The sequence below is a fragment of the Physeter macrocephalus genome, chromosome 12, assembly GCF_002837175.3.
Source record: "Physeter macrocephalus isolate SW-GA chromosome 12, ASM283717v5, whole genome shotgun sequence".
Lineage (NCBI taxonomy): Eukaryota > Metazoa > Chordata > Mammalia > Artiodactyla > Physeteridae > Physeter > Physeter macrocephalus.
In genome coordinates, this window is record NC_041225.1 from 63,631,661 (window position 1) to 63,639,771 (window position 8,111).

Consider the following 8,111-nt stretch of genomic DNA (forward strand, 5'->3'; position numbering starts at 1 on the left):
GGAGCACAGGCTCCGGACGCGCAGGCTCAGCGGCCATGGCCCACGGGCCCAGCCGCTCCGCGGCATGTGGGATCTTCCCAGACCGGGGCGCGAACCCGTGTCCCCTGCATCGGCAGGCGGACTCTCAACCACTGCGCCACCAGGGAAGCCCCAAAACACTTTTTAATGTAAGTACATCCCAAACATTGCCCGGGCCATATTTACACTAAAAAATGTTTCGTTGTTTTTCTGAAATTCGTATTTGACTGGGAGTCCTGTATTTTTATCTGCTAAATCTGGCAGCCCTAGCCATGGCCCTACTTGTCTGCTGGGCACACTACTTTGGGGAGTGTCTCCTAACATCCCCCTCTCCCGGGATCCTTCCTGACTGGCTGGAGGAGGGATAACAGGCTCACTTTTACAATCAAGGAGCCTAAAGGTCACACAGAACTGGGCCTTGCCCACCCAAGGCCAGGCCAGCAGCCTAGTCTTCCAGCGCCTCTCCCTCTCCAAACAGGGAACAGTGGGAGATGTGGAGTGGGCTGTGGGCAGAGGGTGGGGCTGCCATCGGGCTGCTCTGTGGTTGGAGCTGAGACACGGACTCTTGGGGAGAAGCAGGGAAGTTTCTGGCCACGTTCCATGGAGGAGGGCTGGACGCTTGAGAGGAGACACTTCCCTGGGACTGGAGCCCCAGGCCTGGAACCTCAAGGCTGCCCATGTCATCCTTCTCCAAGTCCCTCCCCTGAGGAGGACAACTGACCAGCCTGGCCAAACCTTTTGGGAGGGTTGGGAGTGAAAGGAAGGCTGGTAGAACTTTAGTGACAAATGGAAATGCGGAGGGGATAATAATAGCTGAAATGTGTTGAGCCCTCACTATTTCCGGGCACTGTGCCAAAGCTTCGTGTGTATCGATGCATATTCCATCCTCACAGCTCTGTGAGGCACTGGGTAGCATTCATTCTAAGTCACAGCCTTTTTCCTCAAATTTTAACAGCCCTGAAATCAGGATGCATCTTACGATCAATGACTTGACATAGTTTATTTGGTAGCATTCTAAATTCTTAATGGTACACGTTATTGGTACATTTATAATTGATGGTGTCTTAGATTTGATGAACTACAATGGGAACTGTTATCATTCCCATTTGTGAGATTAGTAAACTGAGTCACACTTAATAAAGACACTTAGGTTAAATAACTTGCCCAGATCACAGAGCAAGCAAGTGGCAGAGCCCAGGTGTGAAACTAGAGGAGGGAGCTTGCGATGTGATAAGGGAGAAAGTTAAATGCACAAGAGTTCGGAAGAGAGAGACATAGGTTGCTTTTGGTTGGAGCAGCAGTTCTTAACTCTGGCTCCATAATGGAATCGCCTGGGAAATTTAAATTAGTTCCCAGTCCAGCCTAGGTCAGAAGCAGGGCTGATGTTCTCCTGGTGCAGTGACTGGGAGAGTCTTATGGAGGAAGAGGTATCTGTGTTCAGTCTTGTAGGGTGGATGGGATTTCGAGAGGGAGGAAGTAGAGGCCTGGGCTTGAGAAAGGTGTGCCCTGCTGGGAGAGCGGTGTGCACAGGGCCAGGGTAAGGGGCTGGGTTCAGCCTGGCTGGTTCCCACGTGCAGCCTGGCGTCTAGCCCACAGACAACGTTTAGTAACTCTTGCCGATGGAGTGGATGAACCTGTGGAAGAAGGAGAAGGACAAGGCTGGGAGACCCTCCTATCCACGTTGTACTCAGGCTGAACTTGCAGGAGCACTGTGGCTGTGAGGGTGTCACCTGGCACCGCAAGAAGCTTCTCCATCATCTGGGCCTGGCATCCAGCAACATGGCTGGCCTTGTAGAGACTTACAAACCCTGGAAACATCAAGCTGCAGAAGAGAAACTCAGGGAGTCTCCCTTCCTGCAGGCTTGGGAAGGGCCAGCATCAGCTTTCTTGGAGAGTTGAGAGCAGAGGCTGTGGCGTCAGGCTCTGACGCCTCCACTTGCTGATGGGCCAATGGGGACACGTTATTTCTCCCCCTAAAAGTGGCCTGATGACCGCCTACTTCGTAAGGTTGCTGTGAGGAGTAAATGAGGAGGTGGCTCCCTGGTGCGCTCGAGAAGCAGCAAGCGTAGCTGGGAAACGCCCAGGCGAGGCCCCAGCCCTCACAGTGCAGCTGAAGAGCCGAAGGTGGAGCGAGGAACTGGCGAACCACGGACTAGGAGTTTCGGCGGAAAGGACAAGCCCCCCCGTACACACACCTAAGACGACTCTACCGCTAACTTGCTGTCCCTGCGTCTCACCGGGCCTCTGTGTCCTCGGCGGTCCCCGGTGAGTGGCAGCGTCCCCTCTGGGCTGGCTTCAGGCTCTGGTCCCTGCGCCGAGGGTGGGGGTGGGGTGGGTGGGGGGTGGGGAGGCACCACCTTTTCCAATCCTGAAATCAAGGGTGGCAATGGGGGAAGGCGACGCCGGAGAGTGGGCCCGTGGTGGGAAAGCTGAGACTGTGGGCTGTGACGTTTGCTGCCGCTGGAGGGTTTGTCTAAATTGTAACCGAGATGGGCAGCTCCCTGAGGGCGCAGCGCTGGGTTCCTTCCCACCACAGCCGGGCGCGGGGCTCGGCTCGTGCTGGATGCTCCCTGACTCAGGACAAAGAGGCAACACAGAAAAACACAAGTCACATGGAGGAAGTGGACCCTTCCATTCTCCTGTTCAGTTTTGCTTGTTCTCTGGGGGCCTTTGGGATGATCTTCGTTTGCTGAGAGCAGGGGGCGTGTGGGGATGGCTGAGAGGGCAGAGGGGCTAGGAAAAGAAGGCTGAACCCTGCAGGCTGCAGGTCGGGGATTTTTAACATTAGGAAAGTTTCGGTAATTTAGGAGTGATGGGCAAGTGACCCCAAGAATCAGCTTCGAACCTCGGCGCTGTCTTCCTCGCCAGTGGGGCTGATTGAACCTGCCCCCCCTGCGCTTTTCATCTGTGGGATTAAGGTTTTCTCTCCTCACCAGAAATAATTCAGCAAAATGAGTTATTAAAAGCCAGTTAACTACTCCTGCCTCCGGGAAGCTCCCGCTTACCAATCTCTCCCGGGGCCCAAGCTGGAGCAGCTGTCAAGCTCGGGCCCTCGGAGCTGGAGGGGAGATGACTCATTTATATAGAGCCCGTCCTCCGTCCTGCCCCGCAGATCTGTCCCTGTCTCTCTGATGACTAATCCTTTCCAGGGATGAGCTCACTACCCCTCCTGCCCACCACAAAAGGAGCAGAGCCTTAGCCTCAGCCCAGAATTTGGGGAGAAGACTGGCTCCAAGGCCAGGGAAGGCAGGGACGGTCCCTAATGGGACAGAAGTCTGGCCATCAAGAGCCCGCACTGGGGCAGTGAGATGAGGAAAGCCCTGAAGCCCGCCCAGCCCTGGCCTTGCTCCCTCCACCTTAGGGTCCCCCCCACACACAGGGCTGTGGTGAGGCACAGGCCACCTCTCAGAAGGGCAGACACACCTGCTGTGGGGAGAAAGCAGGTCCACCAACCCGAAAGTGTCAACGTGATGTCAGCCGAATCACATTTCATCTCAAATCCTAGATCAGAGAGGAGCAGATTTTTCAAAGGGAATCTGCGGTGGTTCCTGTCAAGCAAAGGCCCCTGCTCTCACGTGCACAGTTCCAATTCCTCTCAGTTAATTCAGTTTTTATCCACCTGGCGAAGCACGGGCTCATCGCTGCCCACGCAGCTGTGAACCACATTTGAAGGAGGGCCTCTGTGCCCAGGCTGAGGGGAGACGCGAAGAAAGGGGCCAGTGCCCTAGAGGCTCGTGCCTCGGGGCCGCTCCTCAGGGCTCCGAGTCCATCCCACCGACTTGGCCTTGGTGCCTGGCCGCCTCGCCATACCTCTTCTCACAGAGGCCGTCTGGAGCAAGCAAGCCAAGAAGGCACGATGAAAACAAACCGCACTTTAAGCTGCAGCCAGGGGAGCGCTGTGGAGGGTCCCGGGGAACTCTGGGCGTGGTCTGCTGACGTGGCCCCTAGCCTGAGCGGCTGATAAGCCAGCACGAAGGGCTCCGTTAGGGCCTGGCTGGGTCAGGTCGGCCTAGACTTGTGCCCCTGGACTGAGGCTAAGGGCTGAGGGCGTCTCCTTCTGCAAAGGGGGCGGCGGCTGTTCCTACGCACAGTCTGCTCCCAGCCGCCCTGCGGGGAAGGGAGGTTGGTCACTGGCTTACAGGGAGGGAGGGGCGGAGGGGCTGGATGGCTAGAGCCTTAGGCTATGCACCGCAATCTGCTGCAGCGTTCACACAGGGATCCCCAGAGCTGCTCCCGGGGGCTGCGGCACTGTGTGGCTTCTGGTCACTATTGAGGAATGGAAACCGAGGCTCAGAGAAGTAAAATGACCAGTGAGAGAGAGAACACCACCAGCATTCAGGTCCCAAGCCCCACATTCACGGCTCTTTCCATTCCACGTCTTAAGGCCTGACTCAGCCTTTGGTTCAGAGATCGTGGCTGTGATTTTGTGGTTTTTGTTGTTTTTTAAAATTAATTAATTAATTAATTTATGGCGGCGTTGGGTCTTCGTTGCTGCGCGTGGGCTTTCTCTAGTTGTGGCGAGCGGGGACTACTCTTTTTTTGCGGTGCGCGGGCTTCTCACTGCAGTGGCTTCTCTTGTTGCAGAGCACAGGCTCTAGGTGCGTGGGCTTCAGTAGTTGTGGCACACAGGCTCAGTAGTTGTGGCTCACAGGCTCTAGAGCACAGGCTCAGTAGTTGTGGCGCACGGGCTTAGTTGCTCCACGGCATGTGGGATCTTCCCAGACCAGGGCTTGAAGCCGTGTCCCCTGCATTGGCAGGTGGATTCTCAACCGCTGTGCCACCAGGGAAGACCCTGTGATTTTGTTTTGAAACATGCAAACAACTGTACCATGCAGGAGGACTTGCTGTGGCCAAAATGCCTGCCCTGCGCCTATGGCATGAGTCCGTACCAGATCCCAAGCAACAGGAGATGGAGGCTAGGGCTCAGAGGTGTTAAGGACCTTGTCCAAGGTCCCAGAAATTCCAACTCAGGTCTGCCGACTCCAAATCCCACATTCCTTCCGCCTCATGGTGATGACCTTGCCTTTAATCCCCGCTCCCCCCCCATTTGCACAGAGAGGCCCTGATGACTTGGGACCCAGATTCCTGGTTTTCTGAAAACACTCTTTCTCCTTCTGGCCCATTCTGCACATTGTCCCAGATCGATTGCATTGAAGCACGGCTCTGCCCAGATCTCTCTCCTGCTCACTCCACAGTGAGCTCCCAAGTGACAGGAAGATCCGGAATTTCTTAGACTGGGATTCAAGGCCCCAACTTTTCTAGCATCATCTCCTCTCTTTGAACCTTCTTCTTCAGGGCCACGAGTCCCCTCACTGATCCACACACACACATATTCAACCGCCAGGTAGTTACTGAAAGCCTGCTCTGTGTCAGGAGCTGTGGGGATATGAGGTGAGCAGGACGGCCAGAATCCCAGCCTGAAAGAACCTCGTGTCCAGCAAGCATACCACGAACATTCCCTCCTCTGTGCCTTTGCACCCGCCATTCCCCATCTCTCAAAGTCTGCGACAACTTCTTTCCTTTTCTGTTCACCTACCTGAATTGCATTTGTCACCTGACAGCACTTCGAGTTCATCAGGCATTTAATTATGTGCTGCTCACAAGGGCCCCCGTGCTACTGACTGTGGCCCCACAGGATCATTTAACCTTGTGTGTTTCTGTGTGCCTTGCCGATGAGGACGTGACCCGTGTCTTAGGTTTCCTCTCACACTTTATAATGCAGGAGTTCAAGGAACAGCTGCTAAATTCCTGGCAGAACCAGCGGTTTGTCTAGTGACCACCAGCAGGTTCCGTACCAGAAATGTGGTTTCCGTCTTAGTTTTGGTTAATTTATCTAACATGGTTTTGAGACCTGCTGTGTGCCAGGCATGGGAGAGGGGAGGAATACTCAGATGTACGATATTGTCCATACCCTGCTGCCAAAGGCCACCAGGTACACACCTGCAGTTGAACAAAATTGAGTCTACTGACTCACTTTAACAAGGGAGACTGTCCCCCATGGGGGCATCGCTGTCAGCAGGTATCAAGAAAGAACTCATTCAGGATTTGGGCTTGAGTTAGGTGAGTTGGGGGAGGGCTCAAGAAAGCAGGGCTTTGCTCTGGATTGGATGCTACCAAAGCAGGGAGCAGGGGTAATTCTAGGATTGGGTATTTTAATAATTCTTACCTAGAAGGGGGAATGACGGGGCAAGGCCAAAGCTGGGATTGGTAAAGAAGCAGCAGTCGCTCATGTTAACCAGATGGGGGTGTTTGGTCATTTTTGTGGTTTGGATGATGTTCTTATTTGGTCTCCATTCAGACATGATTACCAGTGAGTGGTTTGGTTTTTACTCTCACTCCACCCTGGTCCCCAGGTGGCCTCATGTGATGTAGATGTCCTGGGAAATTGCTTATGTTCAAGGTCAGAACCCCACCCCCACACTCCCTGTTGCCTAGCTGTGAGTGCTGGGCCAGCTCCTGGCTCTCAGAGGTTGCTTTTGTCTTTCTCAAGACAGTTCTGCACTTAGCGTTCCATAAGATGCTATTCACAATTTCTTCTTAAAGAAATTCCTTCCAAGTCTTCCAGTTTATTTGGCTATATATATGGGAGACATCATGGAATGCCAGGAAACAAGAGGAGAGGTCTGGGTGAGCTTCCTAGAGGAGGTGCCGCTGGCTGAATGGTAAAGATGCCTTACCCAAGCAGGTGGAGGCAGTGGGAGAGAGTCTTGGGGGTCTGGGCTGGAACTTGGGTTCAAGGGTCATGTGGATAAGACATCCCAGGAAGCATGTACAGTATGAGAATGGGGGCCCCTGGGGAACCCCAGCATTTAAAGAGCAGAAGAGGAGCCTGTGAAGGAGGCTTTCATTCACTCAAGAAATAGTTACTGAGGGCCCACCATCTACCAGGCCCTTGGAAGTCATGAGTGATCAAGACAAAGTTCTCTCACGAGGCTTACATTTCAGCCCGGGAGATGGATAGTAAACTACAAACATAATGTGCAAGTAAACTCTGTGGCATATTGGAAAGTGGCAAGTGTTATGGAAGAAGAAGGAGGAAAAGAAGGGGAAGAAGGAGAGGAAGAGGAAGGAGAAGGAGAACAAGAAGAGGAAGAGGAGGAAGAAGGAGAAGGAAGAGGAAGGAGGGGGAGGGGGAGGAGGAGGAGGAGGCTTCTCTGATGGCACAGTGGTTAAGAATCCGCCTGCCGGGCTTCCCTGGTGGCGCAGTGGTTGAGAGTCCGCCTGCCGATGCAGGGGACACGGGTTTGAGCCCTGGTCCAGGAAGATCCCACATGCGGCGGAGCAGCTAAGCCCTTGTGCTACAACTACTGAGCTTGCACTCTAGAGCCCAGGAGCCACAACTACTGAGCCTGTGAGCCACAACTTCTGAAGCCCAGGCTGCTAGAACCCATGCTCCGCAACAAGAGAAGCCACTGCAATGAGAAGCCCGTGCACAGCAACAAAGAGTAGCCCCTGCTCGCCACAACTAGAGAAAGCCCGCGCACGGCAACAAAGACCCAGTGCAGTCAAAAATAAATAAATAAGTAAAAATTTTAAAAGAAGAAGAAGAAGTAAAAAGAGTTGGCTGAGCGGGTGGGGAGAGCCTGGGGAAGGGAGGGGGCAGGTTGCAGTATTAAGTGAGTGGGTCAGGGCAGGCCTCGTTGAGGAAGTAACATCTGATGAAGGACTGGAAGGAGGTGACATCTAGGGGAAGGGTGTTCCAGGCCAATCAACAGCCAGAGCAAAGGCCCTGAGGCAGGGAGATGGAGGTGGGGGAGAAGAGAAGAGGAAAAAATAAAGGAAACACTGGATAAAGAGTTGGTCAACAGATCTCTAATGGACACTCTCAGGGCAAAGTTTAAGTTACACAAATGCCCCAGAATATGAAAAAAAAACTGAGGAAACGTCCACAAGCCTCTTAGATAGCCTCATCACGAGAGGGCAGACAGCAGAAGCAAGAAGAACTAAAGTCCTGCAGCCCGTGGAACAAAAACCACATTCACAGAAAGACAGACAAGATGAAAAGGCAGAGGGCTATGTACCAGATGAAGGAACAAGATAAAACCCCAGAAAAACAACTAAATGAAATGGAGATGGGCAACCTTCCAGAAAAA

At 53.5% G+C, this 8,111-nt stretch overlaps 1 protein-coding gene across 3 annotated transcripts in view; it reads right to left on the reverse strand.

Moving 5' to 3' along the window:
- KCNK12 (potassium two pore domain channel subfamily K member 12) overlaps window positions 1-8,111 on the reverse strand; it is a 59,830-nt gene that overhangs the window by 14,017 nt on the left and 37,702 nt on the right. The window contains exon 1 of one of the 3 annotated variants that reach the window (XM_028497218.2): window positions 2,256-3,320. The exons of the other annotated variants lie outside the window; for them this stretch is intronic. The gene's annotated coding sequence lies outside the window, so the exon portion shown is untranslated. Of the gene's footprint in view, window positions 1-2,255; window positions 3,321-8,111 lie in introns of those variants that run through there. 3 annotated transcript variants of the gene reach the window in all.